We start from the raw sequence: 23797 nt of genomic DNA, 5'->3' as shown, positions 1-23797 counted from the left end.
ACAGCCGTGTGCTGCTGTTGCATTTATAAATATACCGGGAGTTTCAGCGAACACTTTCAAAAAATTTTATAGATAGACTTTTTGGGGGAAATATGGATTTTACGGCACAGTATTACCAGTGTTGGCGAACACCAGAAAACTGGTGAATCGTCGTGAGTAGTAAGCCAGTTCACGAATTTTTAATAATTAACTTCTTAACTAGCTCACCTAGACGCCTAATTGCAGTTAGAGATTTGTAGCTGGTCTTTAGTAACAGCCACATCAGTTTTTAGAAATCAGAAAACGCGATTACTCTTGGCACTGTGGCTGAACAAAATTTGGCTTTTTCGACTAGTTACATGCACTGTAGCAGTTGCTTTACCTCCATGCTTTCGAAAGCCCGTGGTATTTTCGCACGATGCAGCCAGATTTTGCCAAGTCACGACAGCGAGGGTAACCTCGATTTCGAAACTCTAAAAACTGATATAGCTATTACTGACGACCAGCTACAAATCTCTAATTGCAACTAGGTGCCTAACTCTACTAGTTACAGATGTAATTATTAAAAATTAGTTAACCAGCTCACGACTTCAGACAGAACACCACTTTTCTGGTGTCTGCCAACACTGGTAACACTGTGCCGCAAAAGCCATATTTTTACCCCAAAAAGCCTATTTATAAAAATTTTCGAAAGTTTCCGCTGAAACACCCGGTATGTTTCAACATGAAAAAGAAAACAAAGCGAAGAAGTATACAAAGCAAACTCATGTACAAATCTCATAAACGACACCGAAACACTACTTCGCATGATTTTATTTCCTGCGCTCTTCTGAGCTTGGTCTAGTCTCCAATGCTATATGTCCGCGCTGGCAGTTCACGGACTTGCTGCCTGCGGTGGTTGATGACACAGCTCTTCACAGTGCTGAATTGTAGCTCTCCTCGTGGAAAGCAATGGCGGAGGCGGCTACCTCAGATTGTGTAGAAGACCTCGAGTCTGATGTGAAAGTGTTCTGCTCCAACTTGCAACATGCCGCAGATGCTGACCACTGGATGCAGTTGTACAGCGCTCAAATCAACACTTGTTGAATCACTGAAAATGTGTGCACAAACAGCATACCGTAAGACTGTATTTTGCATTTGTGCACTTGGTTCTTTCACAAGTGAGAAACTGCGTAAAGTGAGCGCACTAACCTAGCCTATAGCTTTGTTTCACCTATTTGCCAATGTGATAAACAGTGATCACAGAACAACAAAATCTGCAGCCTCAAACGGGGGTTGGCTTGGATACAAATGCCCCTGAAGACCCTCCAGAGGATAATGAAAGATTACTTCGAGGCGAATTGTGATTGAGCCAATTTTTGTGTGCGTGTGAAACATAACGATAAATGTTTGATCTTTTTGTTTCATTTCTTTTGAGACTTGTGTAATTAGTGACCATAACAATCACGCCACGATCATTTAGTCGCATGATAGGCTGCTTATTGCCATCGGTTAATTCTGTCTAGAGTACACCTTACTGACATGCCAAACTGCTTTTTTAGGGTAGAAGTGGTTATAGCAACGTAATAGTTACAATGAAGAAATTCTGATTCCCCTGTAATGATGAGGTTTGATTGTATGAGTATATGAGAGAAATTCTGCCAAGTCGAGCACTCAAGCATTAAGAAGTGCAGTAAAAAGAGTTTGGAACATTTAAACACCATCACCCAGTTGTTGGTGCATTGACTTCCTTAAGCTGAGAATGACAATGCAAGGCGGATGGAAAGAAATCAATGTTACACATTTACTCAGCTGTTATTTCATTCCCACCAGGAATGAAAGCATAGCCTCTACCTCTCAGCGAAGTATAATGGGTGCTCATGGCAATACAGCTTCTCATGTGATAATGCCGTTCCTGAATACTTGTGCGTGCCTGCTGTTTTTAAGGTTTGAAGATGTTTTGAAATTTGAGTCTGGTTACAACTCAGATAATGCCATTCCTGAATGTTTGTGCATGCCTGCTGTTTTTAACGGTTTGAAGATATGTTTTCAAATCTAAGTTTGGTTACAACTTAGATTTTGTGCACTTTGTTCGGTTTACGGTTGATTATGTCACATGTTGATGCTGCATGAATTCGTACATTAACACTCAGTATGACCTGCAAATCTCTAATGGTAAGCCTATGATGGTTCACAGCTTCTAGCAACACAGCATGCTACTACTTATGGCCTCAATTATCCTGGTTGGCAGGTGAACGACAGGTGCAACCAATGTGGCAACATAGACCACAATGACATACTTCCTCTGGCATCACATCATCTCCATGCAGATATCTGCACACAAAAACGAAATTTTTGGTTTATTGTCCCTAGTCCATGAATGCTTTAACGTCTTCTGTGTGCTCCATCATTTGTATAGTCTTCACACTTAAACATTTTAGAGAGCACTGATATTTATATTTACCACAAAGCACGGTGAACCATTCTGTGCTGCCCCACATGCTGAATGATTACCGGCGTTTTCTGAAATAGGCACACACGGCGGAGCCCGTTCCAATGTGAGGTCAATCGTAAACTTCTGACTCCCAAGAATGAACGATGCAACAACCTACAACTTCGGGCTGCAAAGAAAACAAAGCACACGGAAGACCAAAATTCTCATAGTAGCAAAGATCAAGACAAGAGTACTTGTCAAGGAGAGGCTACGATACAGGCGTGTGACTAAATCTGCCTTGAGCTAAAATAGGAGAAGGGAAACTTCGTCTGCTCAGGCTAGTCGGCCAGGCGGAAGGAAGGAAAACCTCAAAGACGGCATGAAACAAGAGAAACATGAGGAAATTATATGATCATGGCAGGTGTCATTTCACTATTATACCTGTTTTCGAAAATTTATCTCTGCCTGTGTGTTCCAGGGATGACAACACATTACCTCGGCGTAACACATTTTTGACCAGAGGGTAGTCAAAGGCTCTTTAAAGTGATGCAAAGGATTGTGGAAAAGCAACGTGCAACAAGCTAAATACAGATGTTTCAGTTAGAGTGAAACAGGGCCAAGAGTCAAACTCCCCAGGTCAGAAATCAGCTTTTCATGTAATTATGTTTGCAACAACCCCTTCTGATCAGTATGAGATTGCAATACATGGCAGTGAAGCTCTTTCAAAATTGTGAAATTCAGTGAAACAAGTTTACTGTAAATGTCCAAAACTGAACTGCTATAGCCGACAATTATCATGCACTGAATGGTACCGAAGCATTAGTCAGTGTCATCAAAAATGTAAGAAGCCATGGGTGTGATGCAAAAAGAATGCAGTGCCTTACTCAGGTAGGCTGTTGATACCTTTGCCGACTAACTGATGCTGAAATACTTCAGCACTGCAAATACAAAGCAATGCAGAGAGCTTTTAAGACGTGTTATGCACCACTTTTTAACAAAAGTATAGCTGGAGATGACTGAATTGAATGAAGAAACTCAAGTGAAATTATTACAGCCATCAGTGCACACACCATCAGCAGCTGCCTTGATTATCATGTCCAGAACAGGTAGAGAAGCTTTTTTCTCTAGTAGCAGTGACAATCAAACTTTCATCAAATGTAACAAAGCACTGGAAGTCAAATGCAAATAAGAATAAAAAAATAGTGGCTAATGCTTGAAAAGTTGGGAAAATGTGCTGCCAGAGGAGAAAAAAGGTTATAACAGCGCTGGCGTCAGAACCATATTTGCTAGAAATTTATTCCAGAAGGAGCTTGATGGAGAGATATTCTAATAATGACTTGTAGCACTGACAATCAAGATGTTTCACAAAACGATTAACACCTATAATAAGACTGATAACACCTGAACGAAGACTTTGTGAAAGATGTGCCACCAACTCCAGAAAAGTACTTGACCTGGAGACATTTACTTTCCCTACCTGAAGCAGATGCCTTCAGACACTGTATGCACAAAAGATGAAATGGCAACAGAAAGTGGTGACCTCCTAGGAACCACAAGAACTCCCAGCTCACTCTCTCCTTTTCTAGTCTACTTTTCCGATAAATGCCCCTCCCTTCAAGCACCTCACAAGTCCTCAGCTGTGGTCTCTTCCCAAGATGCTGAAACCTTTTTCACTGGAGGCTCATTGGAGTTAGTTTCGCACTTTACATAATTATCATTGGCTCTGCCTTGTGCAGGTCATACTGAGGAGAATACACACGTCCTTCCTTTCATTCTGTTTTGATGTGTGGTATGCCTACCTTCATACCACATCTCTACTTTCTATACTGAAATACATTTGAGTTTTAATTTTTTTTGCAGAGGAGGAGTCACTAAGTTACTATAAAAATTCTATTTGCCCTGTGCTGGTTTTCTTGTGCACAGTGGTGTAAAATTAACTGTTACATGCCTGATGTTTAAGTGTATGCGTTGACATTCTTTGGTATGTATGTACTGGTATGGATTTGGTACACTACCACATCTTTTACCACTACTGCAAGTGAATGTCATCATGGCATGCACATTTGAGCTATCATACAAAACAAATGACATCTATATTAGCACATCACCAAACAAGAATGGCCTGCAAATAACTGTAAATAAAGATAAGCAAACATTCCAAAGCACCAAAAGCCTTGCTATATGCTGAGTCCGAGTAGCAGCTCTACAGCAGCCCAACAGATCCAAAATGTAGTGGTCATGCCTGGCCACCTATGAACGCTCTCTGCCAGGTCTGGCACTGGATACATGCGGCCCCTCCACAGGAGCTAGAATCGGATAACTATTGGGGTTGTGCCTCAAAATGCTCAATGACAACATTCCTTTAATCTCAATTATTTACGCTATTGTTGCATGCACTTTATGACAAGTACAGCTTGGCATGTGTAAGGCTGTGCATGACTAGGGTAGCCTAAGTGTCAACACCTAGGTGGGGGTTTATTCGGGGTTTATCGAAAAACATGTCCAGGAAATACACTAGGTAAAGTGCATTGTGGCCATATCAGTTTCTCACACACATAAAAATCGAATTCCTTAGAAAGGAGACTATCAAACATTCTAAATACAAAAGTAAAAATAGCCAAAGCAGGCAATCTTTGGTTACAATAAGTGTTACAGCTGCCAAACTGCCACAAACGACTGAAGTGGATCAAGAAAATTAGCAAAACAAAAAAATGACCCGGCAGCAGTAATATTTATTGCATATGGCTGTTCTTATACTCAGCAACAATGGCCTAAATGAATAGAAATGGTTTGAAAGGCTTTGCAGGCATCTAAGGTTCATGAAATGATAAGTCTTGAAATCACCTCTTCTCAACCCAGTACTTGTGTTGCCGCAATCTGAAGTGTCATTTCCTGCAAGTAAAAAAAAAACAAGCTGAGTGCAGTTACTCGGTATCCATAGCATTTACAACTGAGGCAATGTAGTACTGCGAGAGCAGACATCGCAGAGAAACAAGCCACAGGCAGAGGAGAGGACACCTTGAGAGTAACCTGCAGCACATTTCATTCTTTTAACAGAGCTACTCAAGGCTCACAGGTCACCTGTCTATCAATGAAATAATTTGTCTGTGTACCCAACTTGCTCCTCGCATAGAATCACTCCAAAGAAAGGCAAAACATTTATCTAAGCTGCACTTTTCTGCAGCAATTTAAACAAGCAGCATCTGTTAGCACATGGACAATGTTAGTACCATGAATGGTTGGTGCTTACCACCTTGTAACCAATGCACTCATTTTGTGAGTCCACACATAATGTACACAAACTGGGCCAGTCAGTTGTGCTGTTTTCTGGCAGGTAAGCACTTAAGTCTGCTTACATGGAGCAATGTGAAAGCATGTGTTTTGAGTAAAGGAAAAGTTTTTGAGAAAAGGACACAGTAGCTCTCAGATCTCCACACCTCGGTGAACACCTCAACCGCATCTTACGTGAAAATGTAGCCTCAGGAAGCGTGCAGTTGAAGGTGCATATGTCATTGGCCCGAACCCCTGTCACAAGCTAGCCACCAACCCGACTAAAACACTAAAATTAAAGCCACAGTTGTGTATATACAAGACGTCTTACTTGCCTATAGGTGACATCTACTTAAACGAATGCAATTTGAAATAAATTAATGGAATTAGCATATCATATAACAAAATCTGCTGTGGGCTACCACTGAGTATGAATATCTCCAGATGGTTAAGAGCAGTACCATCAAATAACCTTGTGCACAAATGTAAACCACCTGCCATATGCAATAGACAGCATGTATTTATACATCTGCACATGCAATAACCAGCGTGTGTTTATTTGCAGCTAATGTACAAAATTATTTTTTTTCCGCATGCAGACATGTCTAGGCTAAATTGCTTACATTCTCCCCTCCCTACAAACACTTTCTTTTTCTAGCCAGCTGGGAAAAATGTATTGGGTCCAAATGAATGACTTGATGAATGACTCAATGGTAGTTTTTTTTATGGGGGGAGGCCGGTAGCTATGTTCAGACTTCCACAGCTACGATCGTACACACCCTCCTGTGATAAGTACTGCTAAAGCCACCTTATCCATAATCCATTGTATTATTTCTTAACACAAGAATAGCTCACTAAACAGAAACGTGTTGCTTCTAGCACGAGCGGTAATCTGTCGTTACCCCTGCCAGTTTTATTTAGGGCAAATGCACTGCTCTCCTCCTTGCATCGGATCAGAAGTTAACCGCGATACAAAGTATGAAGTTGCAACCAACCTTTCGCAACAAACGGTTGTCACTCAACCGCAGAATAGTAGACGAGCCACATCGCTCTTCGCAGCAGCCTGTGAAACGGCATCTCCCTCGCCTGTCCCATTTCTCCGCTTCTGGAGGCACGCCGAAGTGGAGGGCTTCAGAACAGAAGTTATTTTTTGCCAAAACGAGATTGCAGGGCAAACTGGCTCTGTGCACAAAAAGGGTAAGCAAAGCGAAGGTAGCGAAGGCGCCGAGTGGCCCGATCGACTGCGAGCACACGAGCAGCGGCGTTCCAATGTTGTCATGACAACGCCGGATGTGACGTTGCAGACAAGCAGCGCAACTAGCGGCCGATGCGTCTACGTACGCTGAAATGGAAATACGCTACCTGGGAAGGCGGGAGGAAGGATTTGGACTCGCATAGCCAGGTCACGGCCATGGCCTTCTCTTGATCGCTGTACGACCGCATTTTCAGTTATGTCCTGCGCTGCTTCGCAGCAGACAGCACCAAGCAAAGAGAATTTGCTCACCAACTTAGCACAGCTGGGTTTCTCCGGTGGTTGCGAGATGGCGCTACGGGTACCATTGCTGCGAAGTTTTTCGGTTTTGCTTCGCCGTCACCGCAGATGACGGGAATTTCCAAATAATTCTCACCGAATCAGGCAAGAACCCCACTTAAATGTAATATAAAGCAAAACAAAACTGACCACCAAATGCAACCTCTGTACGAAATCTGAGCCCGAACAAAAGTGCGGTTAGGCCGAGAGAGAGAATTTTTTTCGATTTTCTCTGATTTACGCAACAGTCGGTATATGCGATCTTAGGAACGAACTGTTCTTTGAAACGAAGCAGGCAAGTCACACCTGCTTGTTCATGTTGTGCGACACGATAATAATGTGCTGAGATTAACAGAAGTGCCGCGAAAGTCCTACAATGTACTCTTTTATGTGTGCATTCTCTCGCGAACAACTTGAAGGTGATCGCTTTCGTGACGGCCGAAGAAAAGCAATATTTTTTTTTTATTTCGAAAGCAATACTGCTCGCACTTTCAAGCCTTCGCGTGACCCGGCCGCAGTTACGTTTGACCTTTAACGGAGTGAATATGGGCGACCAGCTCGCTCCTTCAGATAGCCCGGCTGCAGTTACGCCGCGCCGCGCACCTGTGGCGCGCCGCGCAGTGGCGCTACTGCCGCTGTGACGTCATACCAGCTGTAGATTATGGGCGACCAACTCGCTCCTTCAGAGAGCCCGGCTGCAGTTACGGTGTGTGTTTGCCGCGCTGCGCACCTGTGGCGCTACTGCCGCTGTGACGTCATACCAGCTGTTATGTTTTCTTTCTCTCAGTCGCAACAACATCAAAAACAAAATATAAAAAAATTACCGTTGACGCTTTGAGTCGTCGCGCAGCGGCGGCCGGTAGCCACGCGTGACCTGTAGACGCAGCGCACTGCGTTCCAAGACGCTGTCAGTCGTCACGCAGCGGCGGCCGGTAGCCACGCGTGACCTGTAGACGCGGCGCACTGCGTTCCTTCAGTTGGAGGCGCTGCAATTTTGCTTTCGCAACCTACCAGGCTTAACCAAAGCTAAGCCCCCGCCAATTTTTTTTCTGGTCACACAATTCGTTATTCTCCTTAAAAAGTGGAGTTTAAGGATAAAAGGATGAAAGAGCGAAATAATCTCATGAGCTTCGTTTGGTCGTTTTTCACTTATAACTGCTGCGGCAGAGCACTTTATCCGAGTAGGCTTGCCCTAAACTGACTTCCCTCATTAATTTTGATTGCACATACCTTTCCGGCGCTTGCGAGCATTTACATGACAAATTTTCTTCCTTGTGAATGTCTGGGCTAGAGGAAGAGTGTGTGGACATGCGATTTGGGAGGAGGTACTGCATCCACAGAGCTGGCTGTAAGGTGTGCTGGCGCTCATGCATTGCATGCCGGCACAGCGAGGTAACAAGGTTTTCGAGGCCGGCTGGGTCCCTCCGCCCTGTCCCTACGGTCGAGGTGCGAAGAGCGAATGTTGGTGAGAAAGCAGTATATATTCGGCAGTGGCGTAGCCAGAAATTTTGTTCGGGGGGAAGGGGGGGGGGGGGGGGGGGGTCACGTTGCAGCGCGGCCTCCTCGTAAAATTTGTGGAGGGATCAAACGCAAGAATAATAACTGTATTATTACCATTAACAATGAATTCGACTCGACGTTTCGATCGGAAGACCGATCTTCTTCAGGAGTGAAGAAGATCGGTCTTCCGATCGAAACGTCGAGTCGAATAAATATGTTTCCTTTAACGAAGCGTATACTTCGCTATATATATATATATATATATATATATATATATATATATATATATATATTGAAGCTTCTTAATAAGCCCTTCAAGCCCTTCAGTTGCGAATAAGCGCTGTGTTCCCCCTTTTTGTCTGTGTTTGTAGCGCTTGCGTTATTCACAATGAATACAATGGCTCAAGAAAACAGCACGCACAGAATACAGGTGAAGGATGGATATGGCAGCCACATGGCGACACACTGCAAAAGTTTCAAATGTTATCCTGCTTTCTATGAAACCAAACCAGGTTCATCGCTCGGTCAAAAGATAAGCTGGAAAGAGAAATAGTTGATGCATACTTGATTAAGTAGCGGAGCTGCGTGTGTGCGAGTAATGCCTTTCTGTGCGGTTCTATGCCAGTTTATTTTATCTGTTTCTCCTCTCCCACGCCGTCTGTTTCTTTCTGCATATTTTTGTGCTTGTCTTGCGGTTATAAGCTGTTCTTTCGAGATAATAAAATCAGACGGTAATGGCGCTTGTCCCGTCTTTTGCGTGTTCTGGTCCTCGTTTTCTTGCGCCATTTTATTCCTTTTACGATGTGTTTCTAGGGTTGTCAAGTTATTCGAAAGGCAACTCTTCAGATGCGGAAACACTTCTAAATGGCGTGCGTCCGTCGCCTTCGTAGTAACTCTCGTCAGTGCGTGCCGCGAGCTCCGCCTTGATGACAGAAGGTTGTCGAGAAGTTGGCTTTTTCTCGCAGCTCACGAGCATAGTGGGTGAGCTCGTTGTGGGTATCTCGAGAAATAGATTATAACTTTATATCTTTTCGCAGACAACTGTTCCTGCTTCAGATCGCGAGGTGCGGGGCACGGCAGTAGTATTGTTTTCGATAAGGGCCAGTATCGCGACTCTTGCTGTAGAAATGCGTGAGTGCGTTATTGCCAAAGTCCCAGCGCTCGATACTTGAGCGGATGGGGGAGCAAGCATGTCAAGGCATCTGCGGGAGTTCGTTCGTTGCCACATTCTACCTTCAAAGAGAACACACAATTAAATTATTCCCGTTTCAATCATTCTATCATTCATACTGACGCCCACAAACACAACGTCAGACACAATAAAAAGAGAGTGTGTCTGCAGCACAAAACTGGCCGAAAAAAGTTAAAATCCGTGATTTCTGCTGTAGAACTAGGGGCCTTAGTGATAATAAAGAAAATTTCAGCTGCACATGGTGGCAGTGCTGCATTTATTCTTTTCGCCACTGTAGATTCCTTAAGCGCATTTTTCCTTTACTACCTTCTCTTCGTACACGATACCAAGCAGAGGCAGAAAAGAGGAAAGTGAATAAACAAAGCGTTCGCTCCGTTGAGCTCGAAGACTCCAAGCCCGACAGTGACGATATGAAGCGCGAGAGGGCGCTTTGGTGGCAATGCATGCGGTTAACGGCGTCAGTATCGTTCGTGACAAAGAGGCGCTGCGGGACGCTCCAGAGGCCCGAAACTGATGCGTCAGAAGCCTGAGCTAGCAGCCAAAGCACCGCGGCAAGGGCGTAAGGCTCCGAAAGAAGGGCGAAGCGCAGTGGTAGCAGCGAACGCGTCAAAGGCGGCGGAGTGTAAGAGCGGCCCGCAAGGAGGCCGCACGGTGAGAGCGTCGTCTGAAAAAAACGCAAGCCAGGAGCACGAGGCTGAGTAAGAAACGAGAATTCGAGACAAAACAAGGCAGGAGCAGAAACTTCACACACTCCAAAGGCTGGTGCCTCGCGGCGTACTCGGAGGTGAGAAGAGCACCGTGAACAGTAATGATATTATAATGAGGAAAGGGAAGGCGCAGTAACTGTCTCACTTCTTGGTGGACACCTGAACTGCGCCGTGTGTGAAGGACTGAAACCTCGAGAGAGTGAAAGAAATAAGAGATAGAGAGACGCCGTCGTGAAGTGCTCCGGATTAATCTCGACCACCTAGGCTTTTTTTTAACGCCCACTGACATTGCTCAGCACATGCATTTCACCTCCATAGAAGCGCGGCCACCGCTGCTGGGATTTGATCCTTGGGATCAGCAGCCGAACGTCTTAACCGCTGAAGGCTGTTTCACATGGAAGCGACAGAGCGAACTGAGCGATAGAGCGGCGCGTAGCGGTGAAAAATTTCCTCGTCCCTGCTCGAATCGCCGCGACCGCTCGAAACAGGTTTTCATGTCGCGGCGGCAGAAATACTAATGTCCTGCCTTTAGGCCTCCTCGAGTCTGCCGTTGCCTCATTCAGCATGTATAATGTGAAACAACAAGCTTTGCAGAAATGGTGCTTCGTGCGATGATGTCTCAAGTTTGCAGCATGCTTGCAAAAAGGTATATATCAGGTCACCTTCATTGGCTTTAATAATGACACATCACTCAGCATGGGTGCCGCAAGGTGGTCAAACAACTTCTTCAGCTTCTCCGAGTCCAGCAGGTTGGGGCTTGGATACAGGTTCTCACAGTGGAGCATCTGCAAAAAAGGTAGCAGTACATGCCAAAAGAAAAAAAAAAAGTCAGTTGATCTGTTTCGTGGAAATTCCGGAAAACGGCACAGGTAGTTCTGCTATGAATCAACTGATGGTGATTTCGAAAAGTTTCACTTTTGAAATACAGAAATTGGAAAACCTGGCTCAAGCACACAGGCTGCTCATCATCAAACCGGCACAAAATCTAATAACTGTGCCACACGAGCATTTTGAAGGCTTTCAAACCGCTAGTCTATCAACTCAATGGCACTTGACTGCTGCTAAGTGGGCAGCTCCAATAGCCACCGAGCCCCTGGAGCAGTGTGGAACTCTATCGAGATTTCGAAGGCCTTCGAGGGGTAGAAAATTGCACTCTCAGACATGGAGCACTCGTGACTACACATTAAGGGATAAAATCAAAACAATTTAATCGCTTAAAGTTTACGCAACCTCAAATGTACAACTTATTTCGCTGACAAAAAGACGGGCCGGCCACAAAACACTACAGCCAGCAAATTATCATTGTTGCCAGTTACAAAAACCCAACCGATACCACTTTTTCAAAAGTTCATGAGTGCTACTGCAGCTTCTCGGCAATATTATCGCCTGTGACAGTGACGCCACAACAGCTTGGTGTGAGACGATGACTGAACCTCTCTACGGCGATCGAGTGTGCTGTGTAGCAGTGGCATAACTCCCGAGTTTTAATCGCGAATCACGAAGGTAAACCTCCCGTCTTAACTGTTATCTTTATATACATATTTAAATTCATATAATTTTAACTAATGTAGGCAGCACTCTACGCATCACAGTTATATGGGTCTTGTCTGCCACAGCCTTGAAAACTGCCATTGTAAGGTAGGGAACTAGATAGCACAACTACAGCACAACATTGGCTATCTAAACAGATACAGCACGTGCATTCAGCACGTATATGTCCGCGTTCAACTTCTGAGAGTTCTTGTACAAAATGCCACGTGACCGCGGACAACTCTCAGTTCTCGTACAAATTTGCGTTTTTTTTTTTCAGTAGGGTATAGACGTAGAAAAACTGGATATGAGTAGGAATGGGTCTGCAATTTTCAAACGTCCGAAAAATGAAATACATAGAGAAAATAACTTCGCTTTTCCTCCGAAGTGAGCAGTGGTTGATAATGTTTTCAATCGTCTGCGCGCGGCGCGACCACTGATTTGACCAACTCTGGACCAATTGGCACATCTCGTGCGCTCAGAGAGCACTGCGTTCGCTTTCATGAGCTCGGAATTCCGAAGGATATCGTCGGCACGTCGTCGACGAGTGCATTCGACAAAAGTCTAACACGCCACGGCTAGATACGCTAATATAAGGCTAATATAAATATATGCGCTAATAAGAGGCAAATGTAAGAATATGATGAAAGATAAGAAAGCAGTCGAACCGCCAAATGCCAGAGGCCAACGCTTCGTTGACGTTCGTTGTTAGGCTTTGATGTTTTTTTAGAGCTGAAAACCAGCCTATAAACCGGCGATACGTTTTAGCTTGGCACTCATCGAGGGCTCTCATAAGAAACGAAAAGCCAGTTATTGAGGTGTCGCGATCAAAAATTTTGGATTAGGAAGCTTTTCGCCGCATATTCGCGCTCTTCGCTACCAAGAACACGGTCATTTTCCTCAGCTCACAACCTCGCTGTATTCGGATACTATACTCAAGAACAAAACAGCTTAAAGGAGGCCCTCCAGCAAATGGCGTCGAAAGGGTTTTCACGATATCGCGGTCAGTCCTGTGATTAATCCTCTGTCGTGCTAGAGTTAGTACCGCGGATTAAGCACGGATTAACCGCGAAGTCATGAAAATCTGAAAGCTCAGAGCGCGAATATTAGTTTGGCAGTAGTGTTAGTTGATGAAGAAGACGATGTGCATTGCGCAACGCGAGCGTGTGCTGCAGTTTAACGCGAGGCGTGATCGGCTGCGGCGATAGCCTATACAGTGCTTTTGTGCGGTGGCCAGCGAAGCTGACCTGTTCGCGCCGCCGCGGGTTCGAATCAGAGTTGCTGCAATATTTGTTTTTATTTATACATTTATTTATTGCTTGTCAAAGGTCACCCTCAAGGCCAAACATCACACAAACTGGAGAGCCGGTTTGATCTTGTGAAACCGCGAAACGCACTCACACCGCGGACTAACAGCAGGCTATAAAATACGCGTGAGTGAAATAACTTTCAATTTCATCGGTCGCCTGTTTTATCGCATATCGAGTGAATATACCAATCAAACGTTAGCATAAGGCTGTAGCCACCGCCTTCTGGCATTCGCAGAATCACAGTGGCTCCTATACTTGTTGTTAGAACCGAACTTTTGCACACCACTGGATAAATTTTATTCAATCCCTTACAAAAATGACTTTTGAGCTTCAGTTGACGCCTTGTTGAGCTCCTGTTGAATCAACTGGAAACCAACATGAACTCAATGTATGTTGAGCCTACTCAACACCTGCTACACGGAATTTTTGTTGAGCGCAGTCAAGAGATTTACTGTTGAGCAATTTCTGTTGGATTTAAGTTGAATCATCTCAAGGCAGCCGTTTCTAAGCCTAACTAAATGAAATCATTTCGACATGCATCGTGTACACAGAACCTGATCACATTACACATATTAAGAACACATGCCGCACCCGTTAAAACTCTCATAAACCGCTCACAGTCATTTTCTTGCACAGAAAAAAGTGCTAGTAGTGCAATATGCTCCTTCAGGCATGCCTACTTTGGAGGATTCGTATGTGCTCTCATACAAAAGGGCGCTAAATTAAGGCTTTATTTATGTTGTTTATGAATGAATCAAGGTCGTCAAATAATAGACCGTTGCATATGAACTTGATTACTTCTACTACACATAAAATAAATAAATATTAATAGTAATAACTGAGATAACTTTGCTGATCGGCAGGCCACAACCTGCGCAGGTCCGGACACCCCTGAGTAGGACTATATATGGGCGAAGCCGAGCTTACACTTCAGATCGTAAGATGAACTATTAGTCAGTTCATTCATAGCCTCGTGTGCAGTACTGTCCCATGCTCTCTATCTGATGGAGGTGTAGGGCTAGAGTGTATGTATATATATTTATATATATACGTGTTTGTGCGTATATGTAGAGCACTACGTCACAGGGGATGACGGCTTCACGTTAACGAGAAATTGCAGCAATAAATATCAATATACCGCCGGAAAGTGCATTGGTAGTCGCTCCATCTGGCGCAATTCCCAGGATTTTTTTGCTTTTTTACCCCAGCCAAGATTCAGAATAGCGTTTTGATTCACTCCCGTAATTCCAACATGAATTCAACATGAACGCAAAGCAGAAATTTCATTGAGAAGGCTCAACTCTAGCACAGTGGCCACTTTTCCAATGAGTTTCAACTCGGCCTCAATAATTCACCAACACTAGCCCATCCTGGTCACAACAAAAATTCAACATGGCGTGTTGAGTCTGCTCATGAGAACTTCAACACTGTCTCAAGAAGCATTTTTGTAAGGACGTAACAGCAAGCAGCAGTTTTAACCCGATGGCGCTGTTTGGCGCAGTATTCTCAACGCTGCGTAACATGTCGAAAGCGGTGTCAATAATGGCGCCGCAGTCATCACATTGAGCGCGCGTGTCAACGAAAATGTGTTGCCCCGTTGTGACTTGACCCGTAAGATATAATATGGCCGCCTATCGCGCCGAAATCCGCTGTTCTCACTCTGTCGTCCTGAAAAAAAAGAGTTGAGTCTTAACCTTCTCCAGTTCTCTGCGACGCCACCCGACAGCACGAGACGGTCCGGGGGTGGTAGCTACTCCACGCTTGCATTACCAGGAATTCGAGACAACGCCCAGCCAACGCCGCTAAGCCTGCAGCGGCCTATAGCATTTCAACGAGAGACTCTCGGCCATCCTCTCTCTTCATTACGTCACGGATGATGTGAATGCGCTATTTTTAATTGTCAGTTATGCGCCACGTGGTGGCAGCCAAGGGAGCTAGAAGCGCTGGTTCCGAATTCCTGGTAATGATGGTCTCAGATTCGCATATGGAAAAACCGTTTTCAACAAGACCCGCGCACTCCGGACTCATCACGAACAATAAGGGTGAGAAATTTTAGATAGAAAAACCATTCTGAGCTCCATTTTCTTCGCTAAGAAAAGCTGAAATACATGGCTCAAATAATACGCCCCCCCCCCCCCCCCCCCCTCTTCAGCCCAACCGTCTCCCCTAGGAATGACCCATAAATCCTCACCTGGTCCAGCTTGAATTACAGGACCTCTGGCGGTACAATATCTATCCTAGCGCAGCCGTTAGGATTACTGGGCTCTCGGCACTTAGGGCTACATGAGAACAATTCGCTTTTGCTTTTTTCACGGCCTCTGATTCTACCGACACTGTTTCTTTGGGCGGAAGCCGGGAGGAGTACCAGAATAACCCGGCGTCTGCCAATGATTGGCTACGTAGTGCAGCTTGCTGCTTGAGAGTAGCTGTTAACACCGCCGCACCACCTGCAGCATTGGAAGGCTCCCCAGTGCCGCGGAGATATTAGGCGGAGGCGGAGAATATGTGAAGCTAGTTCTCTTAATGCTGGCTGTTAGTGCGACGTCTCTGCGAAACACGGCGTCCAACCCGACGCCTTCGAACTCGTACGCTCCGATAAACTACGCATACGCGAAAAGAAAAAAATTGCTACGGTTACGCTATGCCGTGTAAGCTGCGCCACTCAGTGAAAGCAGGCGTAATCACTTTTTTATTTTATAGCGCAGCTCTCTGGCGCCCATTCCTGCGTTTCGCGGCGTCGCCGTTGTCCCTCGTAACCAGCTCTGCAGCCGGGGCAGCATAGAGAAACATACTATGAGGCAGCGCGCTGCTCTAGCTGCGCGCGCTCCTGGCTCCATCTCCCGCACGCCCAAGCCGAAAAGCGCACCAACCGCACTGCCAAACGGTGTGGAGCGACCGTTTGGCAGTGCGTTTGGTGCGCTTGACTGTATCGACGTCCCGCTAGTTTCACAAGGCCTAGGTGAGCGACATCAGTGGAAAGCGAAAGCGCAAAACGATTTCCGTTGACCAAACGGCGGTCATGATCAAAGCATTGATAGTAGGGCTGTGCGAATACTGTTTTTTTCAAAACGATCGAATAACTTTGTCTCCGAATCGAATACGAATAGTGTGGCTAAAAACCGAATCGAATACGAATCGAATATTATGAATATTCGCTACTTGAGCGAATATTCGTTCGAAACGAGTGATCTTACGAAAGCAATGAAGCGCTAGCGGTGGCACTGCGGTGCAGCGCTATAATTTATGGAGTTATAGCTACAGCTGTCAAAAGACGCATCATTGTCCTTAGAAGCACGAAGCTCTAGTATATTAACTCTGCAAGCTATACGTGTAGGAAAATTACATTTTGTTACTGACGACAAAACAGAAAAAAATAGTGCCACATCTCAGAACATGAGACTGGCGAGAGCTACTATATATAGCTACGTCCTCCGAGATCGCGTATAAAGGCCGAGTTTGCTGAACTTGACTGAGCCCTATGGCGCCGTCCAACCTCCGATGACATGCTTGAACATTATGAATGCCGGGACACGAATGGCACGATGCTGAATGAACCATCCATCCCGTGAGAACCGGCAGCACGGCACGCGGCGTCGGTGTGGGCCCTGTTTTTGTAACAGTCGAAGAAAAATTCACGAACCATTTTGAACTTCGTGTCAAATATTCGAACACTACTGGTAAACATAAAAATATATTATATTCGGTTCGGATAGTATTGGGCATGCACTATTTGTTTCCTTCACGAATCGCATAGGAAGACATTCGATTCGCTATACGAAGTTTTAGTATATTCACATAGCCCTAATCGATAGCCTGGTGTATCAATTCTCCGTAACAAGACACTACTGTCATGCAGTGAAGCCATATAGTGGCTCTGTTGTGACCAGAGTGTTTCTGGGTTATGCGGAGAAGCCAACCACAACGTGTATTCGTGAACTGCTATCGTGCGCCCACTTTCAGCCTGGTCCGTATCGGTTTCGAAGCCAAGAAGACTTGGCTTAATATTTGAAAGAGGTCTCTCACTGTCCACTACAACATTATTCCTCTGAGACCCGTTCACAAGGCGCTAAAGCTTATGAGGGCCGCGGAAGAAACAGGGTGCGCGTTGAAGGAGGTGGCATATTCGGTGTATGTACCTGTATTTGACCCTATCGGAATGGTCGGTGCGTGTGTCCGAGGCTTCCTTGATGGGATAATGTTGAAGAGGAAAGGAAAATGTCTAATCAGTCTTTAGATCGGTCTTTTAAGCTCTGAGCTCGATATAGGCCGCGGTATAAGCGGGCGTGCGGCAGCCGTTCCGTCGCGAGCACTCGTGTTGGTGGCTATGAAGAGAGCGCCCGTTTTGGACGTAAATACAAGTACCTGGCTCTAACTCCGCCAGTACATATAGGTGGTAGATTAACTGCGATCTGGGTTGTCCTCAGGCTGTACGGTGGCAGGTAAACGTGTTTGCAATATTCGGCAGTTGCACACAAGGTCACCTAAGGCTATAACGAAACAATGGCTACAACGAAGAAATGGCGGATGCCCCCTTGACGTTGTTATAATGAAGCTGGACTTACAGCCTATAGAGCGCTCGAAAGGCGTTTCGAAGCGTTTGGCGGCGTCTTACGACTGCGCGCCTATCAGATCACAACGAAAGCCGTACGAGGCGCCAGGCAAGGGCTGCGAGCATGGGGTGGTAGGTCACCTGATCGCCAGGAAGAGCTGCGCGTGAACGACGAGAGCTACGCGTGATCAGCGGCGGGAGGTGCCCCACACGTACACAGCTCACGCTGTGAAAGGTTCCTCAGCTCCTCTCTCGTCGCCGCCGCGTTATCGCTCCTTCTTTGTCACAGCCGCGAGCATGAACTTCTTCTGATTGCTCTCTGTTGGAAAGACGCGCTCTCGTCTCTTCCGCGCCGGCAACGCGGCAGCAAGTGTGCTGCGCTTGCGGCTTGGGGTCCAGGCGCGCCGATCACTCAAGATATGCCAAGTCCACGCAAGAAGTGACGTGGCGGTACGAGAACGTAGGCAGGTCTCCGACCGACACGCACGGGAACCGGCGACCCGTATGAGACAAACTCGTGATGAGCTCCGCGAACTACGTGCGTCAAGAGAACGTGAGCGCCGACCTTAGGCATTACATTGCATGGATCAAAATAAAGATCGCCCTCGTACTAAACGCCGAATAATGCGAAAACAATGCGTAAAACACTTCTCAGTAAAGCAAGAGCATCCATGAAGTCTCAGCATATCATCTCTCAAATACTCCTCTGCAAACCGCCTCTCAACCGCATATCTCAACCCTTCAGCAGCCTCTGTCCTAACCGTACGTCGGGGCACAGTTCCGTTGTCATTCAGAGCACACTTTAGGTGATCATCCTCGGTATTTTTTTTTGTTATTTCTGCGCACCAGGTAGCATAGCTGTTCTCAGACGAGTTTTCGCGCTTTAATCAACATTCCAGAGTTCGCGCTTCGCCCTTTTCTTAGCCGTGCGGATACCTGTACAGCACAAGCTGAAATGAAAGATAATTCACTACGGTGGCGTTTCGGGCTAGTCGGTGTAACTTAGGTGCTTAGCACTTTGGGACAGTTTGCTTTCAAAATTGTGCAAGACGCTTGACATGGCTGCGTTTTCCGGCGTGTTAAAATGGCGAATCTTTTCATGACGTTATCCTGCTCAAGAGCTAGCCGATTTGCATTGTAACATGCAGAAAGTGAAGGCCGCCGAGGCTTCTTTCTGGCAGGCCATTTGCCATAAAGCGTTTGCCAAGATGCGAGAGCCAGTGGCAACTCTTAAACTTACTAAGATAGAGTCGGTTTTGACCCAAATGATGTTGCTGAAGCCGTTTCGTTTCTTTCCTTCTTTCTTTCTTTCTTTCTTTCTTTCTTTCTTTCTTTCTTTCTTTCTTTCTTTCTTTCTTTCTTTCTTTCTTTCTTTCTTCATTTCTTTCTTTCCTTCTTTCTTTCTTTCCTTCTTTCTTTCTTTCTTTCTTTCTTTCTCTCTTTCTGTCTTCCTTTCTTTCTTTCCTTCTTTCTTCCTTTCCTTCCTTCTTTCTTTCTTTCTTTCTTCCTTTCGTACTTTATTTGCTTCTTTCAGTCTTCCCTTCTTTCTTTCTTTCCTTCCTTCTTTATTTCTTCCTCTCTCTCTCTCTCTTTCTCTCTTTCTTCCCTTCTTTGTTTCTTTCATTGCTTCTTTCCTTTCTGTCTTTCTTTCTTTCTATCTTTCTTTCCTTCTTTCTTTCTTCCTTCCTTCCTTTCTTTCTTTCTTTCTTTCTTTCTCTCTCTTTCTTCCTTTCCTTCTTTCTTTCTTTGCTTCTCTTCTTCTTCCCTTCTTTTCTTCCTTCTTTCTATCTTTCTTTCCTTCTTCCTTTCGTACTGTCCTTGCTTCTTTCCTTCTTCCCTTCTTTCTTTGCTTCTTTTCTTCTTTCCATCTTTCCTTCCTTCCTTCCTTCCTTCCTTCCTTCCTTCCTTCCTTCCTTCCTTCCTTCCTTCCTTCCTTCCTTCCTTCTTCCTTTCTTTCTCTCTTTCTTCCTTTCTTTCTCTCTCTCTTTCTTTTCTTCCTTCCTTCTTTCTTTCTTTCCTGCTTTCCTTCTTCCTTTCGTACTTTCTTTGCTTCTTTCCTTCTTCCCTTCTTCCTTTTTTCTTCCTTCCTTCCTCTTCCTTTGCTTCTTTTCTTCTTTCTTTCCTTCCTTCCTTCTTTCTTTCTTTCCGTCTTGCTTTCGTACTTTCTTTCCTTCTTTCCTTCCTCCTTTCTTTCTTTCTTCCTTTCTTTCTTTCCTTCTTCTTTTCGTACTTTCTTTGCTTCTTTCCTTCTTCCCTTCTTCCTTTCGTACTTTCTTTGCTTCTTTCCTTCTTCCCTTCTTCCTTTCGTACTTTCTTTGCTTCTTTCCTTCTTACCTTCTTTCTTTCTTTGCTTCTTTTCTTCTTTCCTTCCTTCCCTTCTTCCTTCCTTCTTTTCTTTCTTCCTTTCTTTCTTTCTTTTTTTCTTTCTTTCTTTCTTTCTCTCTTTCTTTCTTCCTTTCGTACTTCTTTCTTTGCTTCTTTTCTTCGTTCCTTCTTTTTTTCCTTCCTTCCTTCCTTCCTTCCTTCCTTCCTTCTTTCCTTCTTTCCTTCCTTCTTTCTTTCTTTACTGTTTCCTTAGAGATAGTCTAAGAGGGGGCCGAGACTAAAGGCGAAAGCACACCTGACAACGGGCTCTGACTCCCTTACACAATATACGCACAAAAAAATAGCATAACAAAGTTCGGCCAAGCAGCCATTTCAGGTTTCGGCACTAATACAAAAACTAACAAAAAGGGACTAGTCACTGTCAGAATAACATGTCATAACAAACAATTTCACCGGCTGTACATTAGAATGACAGGTACAAAATACAACAGCAATACAATGGTACATCGGGAACAAGACGTCTGCAACGATAGACCAATATACAACAGACCAGTGCCGAATCAGTAGTTTCTACACCATCAGGCACAAGCACGATACTCATCGTGTTACCATAACACCAGCACAATTTCACAACAGTAGATCACAATTACAGGAAATGACAGGAGCATAGCAAGAGAGAAGATCGACAAACACTGGGGTAGATACATATTAACAACTGTTGTCGCCTGCAACAGCTGTTAGCATGTATCTTCTGCTGTGGTTGTCGATATGTTTTCTTTTGTTGGTTGTGCCTCTCGTGTATATTTCCGCGGGCCAGGCAATAAACTTCAGTTGTAAGTCAGCGCTCCTCCATGTGTGTCTTCCTTCGTCCCTGTTTCATATCGCGCTGTATTACTCAGTGTATTACCAACTCGCCCAAGCTTCAGTTTTATCCTCTTTCCAGCTCTTGCACTTTATTTAGGGTGCACCCCAATGCGTGAAGGTGAAGACGCTTCAGAAATGAGATCAGGCACGTTCGTACGGCTTGTTTAAAGCGGGGTTTTATGTGTATATCGTGTGGTCTTTCACGCCGGCTAAATTCTCTGTATTTCATTAGTCTCTCTCTCTCTCTGTGGTAGCTTATGAATGTATGCTAATAAGTATGCGTTTGATTAGAGAGACACTAATTAAGCGAGTAGGGATTAAGCGAGTAGCAGAGTGCATGTCGGTGAGGGGTGAGTGTGCGCGAACGAATGTATGCACGTGTCACGTGACATTGGTGTGTTATGTGATCTGGTAACATTGGTAGATCACGTAACCACGTGATCGGGAAGCGCAGCCACACGGCTGCGCTTGGGTTCATTCTAAATGCAGCAAATACTGAAAAGTCCATACAAAATACAAAAAAAGAATGTTTGGAGTAAGATCACAATTTAAACTTAGAAAAAAATTTAAAAAGGCAAATTTCAAGCAATCGGAAAAATTCAAACACAATTAAAAGTACCAAGGACAATAAAAAAGAAGAAAAATCGAAAAGGCAGAAGAATTCTTAGAGAAGGTATAAAGAAAAATAACCCGCAAAAAGTATATATGAACGGTGCCCAGAGACGTCGCGTTGGGATATAAGCGCGCAACATTGGATGAAATTTAACGCCGTGAACTTCGGCGGCAATTTGTGACGTTAGGGCGTTCCATTCAACTATGGTTCGGGATATACTGTATTTTTCGGACTATAGTCCGCAGGGGCAAATATTGGCCTAAAATACAATAATTTTTGCTCAGATAGTCCGCACAAGGTGTTTAGTCCGCGGGAACGCATTTCGGTTGAAAATAATTTTTTTTCCATTGTCCGCTGAGGTTTCAGACAAGCAGCGCAGATTTTCTTCAGGTCTTTCAGGGGAGCAGCCCACACCTGTGCACTTTCTTCATCGGCGTCAAATTATTTCTCCCCTGCATTGTGCGACTTTACTGCTCACGCACGCTCCACTGCACTGAGCTTGAAATCTGCCGGGAAAGTTGTTCGTCTTTTTGTAGCCACCGGAATCGTTCTCCAAGAAGGAATACGACTCCCTAGCGTTATTCATCGAGGTTTTTCGCATGTTCTGACAAATACAACCACCTGAAAGCAACCGCACTGAGTACCACCAGCAGCATTTGCTTGCATATCTTATTTGCTTGCATATGTTATTTAGCGCTTCAAAATGTTGCCGCTGCAGTCGGGTCCCATTTTTTTTTTTTACTTCGACAGCCAAGATAGTATTCTTGGGCTATGACAAAAGATCTGAAAAAAATTCAGTCATGTATATCCGCGACCTTAGACAGCCCGCACCACGCGAAATTTCCGCTCTTAAACTTGCATAGCCCGCGGACTATAGTCCGGAAAATACGGTAAATGATTGCGCACAAAAAGCTGAGAGGCATGCTAGGCATTTGACTTTGTAAGGGTAATCTCAACGAGGAAATATGATCGAGGTTTATTGAAAGAAGTTGCGCGAATTATCGTGATGATAAAATGTATGAAAATGTGAAAGGCGTCCATCATAGTGACAAGAAATCCAACTTGGCACGATTTTTTAAAGCTGTAGTACTGGAGTAAAGAGAATAGCAGGAAAAAAAAAATAGAATGAGCAGCACGGCTTTGCAGGGATTCAATGTTGCGTACAATGTATTCTTGGCTAAAAATGGCGCATGCATTTCGATTTTGGGTCTGATTAATGGGGTGTACGCGAGCTTCTTTAGGCGCTTGTTTTAGTCTGTGTTTGATTATTCCGAATGAGCGGTTAGCAGATGCAAGAATAACGTTACTGGAATGATGCCATGTCAGATCCGACCGAAGATTGGCTCCTAGATATTTACATGCGGCAGTGAGCTCAATAACATTGTTATCTGTAAAATATGAGGTGGGAATGCGACTGGAGGACATGCACTTACTTTTAGTAGTATTTAGAGTAATTTGACAGCCTGAAAACCATAAATTTAATGCATTTTGGCCTGACTTCATTGCTTGACGGTGAGAGTCAGCGAAAATTTTGCTTAAATGACGCAGTTATCGGCAAATAGCCACATTCGGTATCAGAATGTATCAGAATATGTAACATTAATTTTGGCCATTTGAGATCTATAGCTGCTCCCCCTTTAAATTTCCCACATTCTTGCCGTCGTCGTATAATGCGTAGTTCGTTTACTTTAACGCAATGCTCTGTAATCGGCAAGCACATGCTCTCGTCTTGTTTTGCAGCTTTATTCGCTTTAGCAACTGACCCCCTGTTCCTTGTTGTCTCCGCTGCTGTGCCCTTTTACATGTGTTATGTTCCTTTATTTTTATTAGCCTGGGATTTAGTTCTTGCATTAATTGGACTGTTATTTCGGCTTCCAAAAACTTACAGTATCAACAGTTTATTAGTTAAACTTTGTTGTATAAGTTTGGTTTATTTCTTTCTGGGGAAGTCAATAATTTCGCCAATTACGATCGCTTCGTCGCCAAAATCAGTGGCGTATACTGGTCATCTGCA

General features: G+C 44.6%; 1 long non-coding RNA gene across 1 annotated transcript; it reads right to left on the bottom strand.

Annotated features, from left to right (window-relative positions):
* Positions 1-774: 774 nt before the first annotated feature.
* Positions 775-7031, bottom strand: LOC149353381 (uncharacterized). Its single transcript, XR_016290965.1, has 3 exons — positions 6658-7031; positions 5237-5284; positions 775-1069 (listed from the first exon to the last, which is right to left on the bottom strand). It is a non-coding gene; the product is annotated as an uncharacterized LOC149353381 (long non-coding RNA).
* Between the last annotated feature and the right edge of the window lie 16766 nt (positions 7032-23797).

This window comes from Amblyomma mixtum, chromosome 3, assembly GCF_055824585.1.
Source record: "Amblyomma mixtum isolate Tamu chromosome 3, ASM5582458v1, whole genome shotgun sequence".
NCBI classification, from domain to species: domain Eukaryota; kingdom Metazoa; phylum Arthropoda; class Arachnida; order Ixodida; family Ixodidae; genus Amblyomma; species Amblyomma mixtum.
The sequence above is the reverse complement of the archived record's forward strand: the minus strand, read 5'-3'. Positions and strand labels throughout refer to the sequence as shown.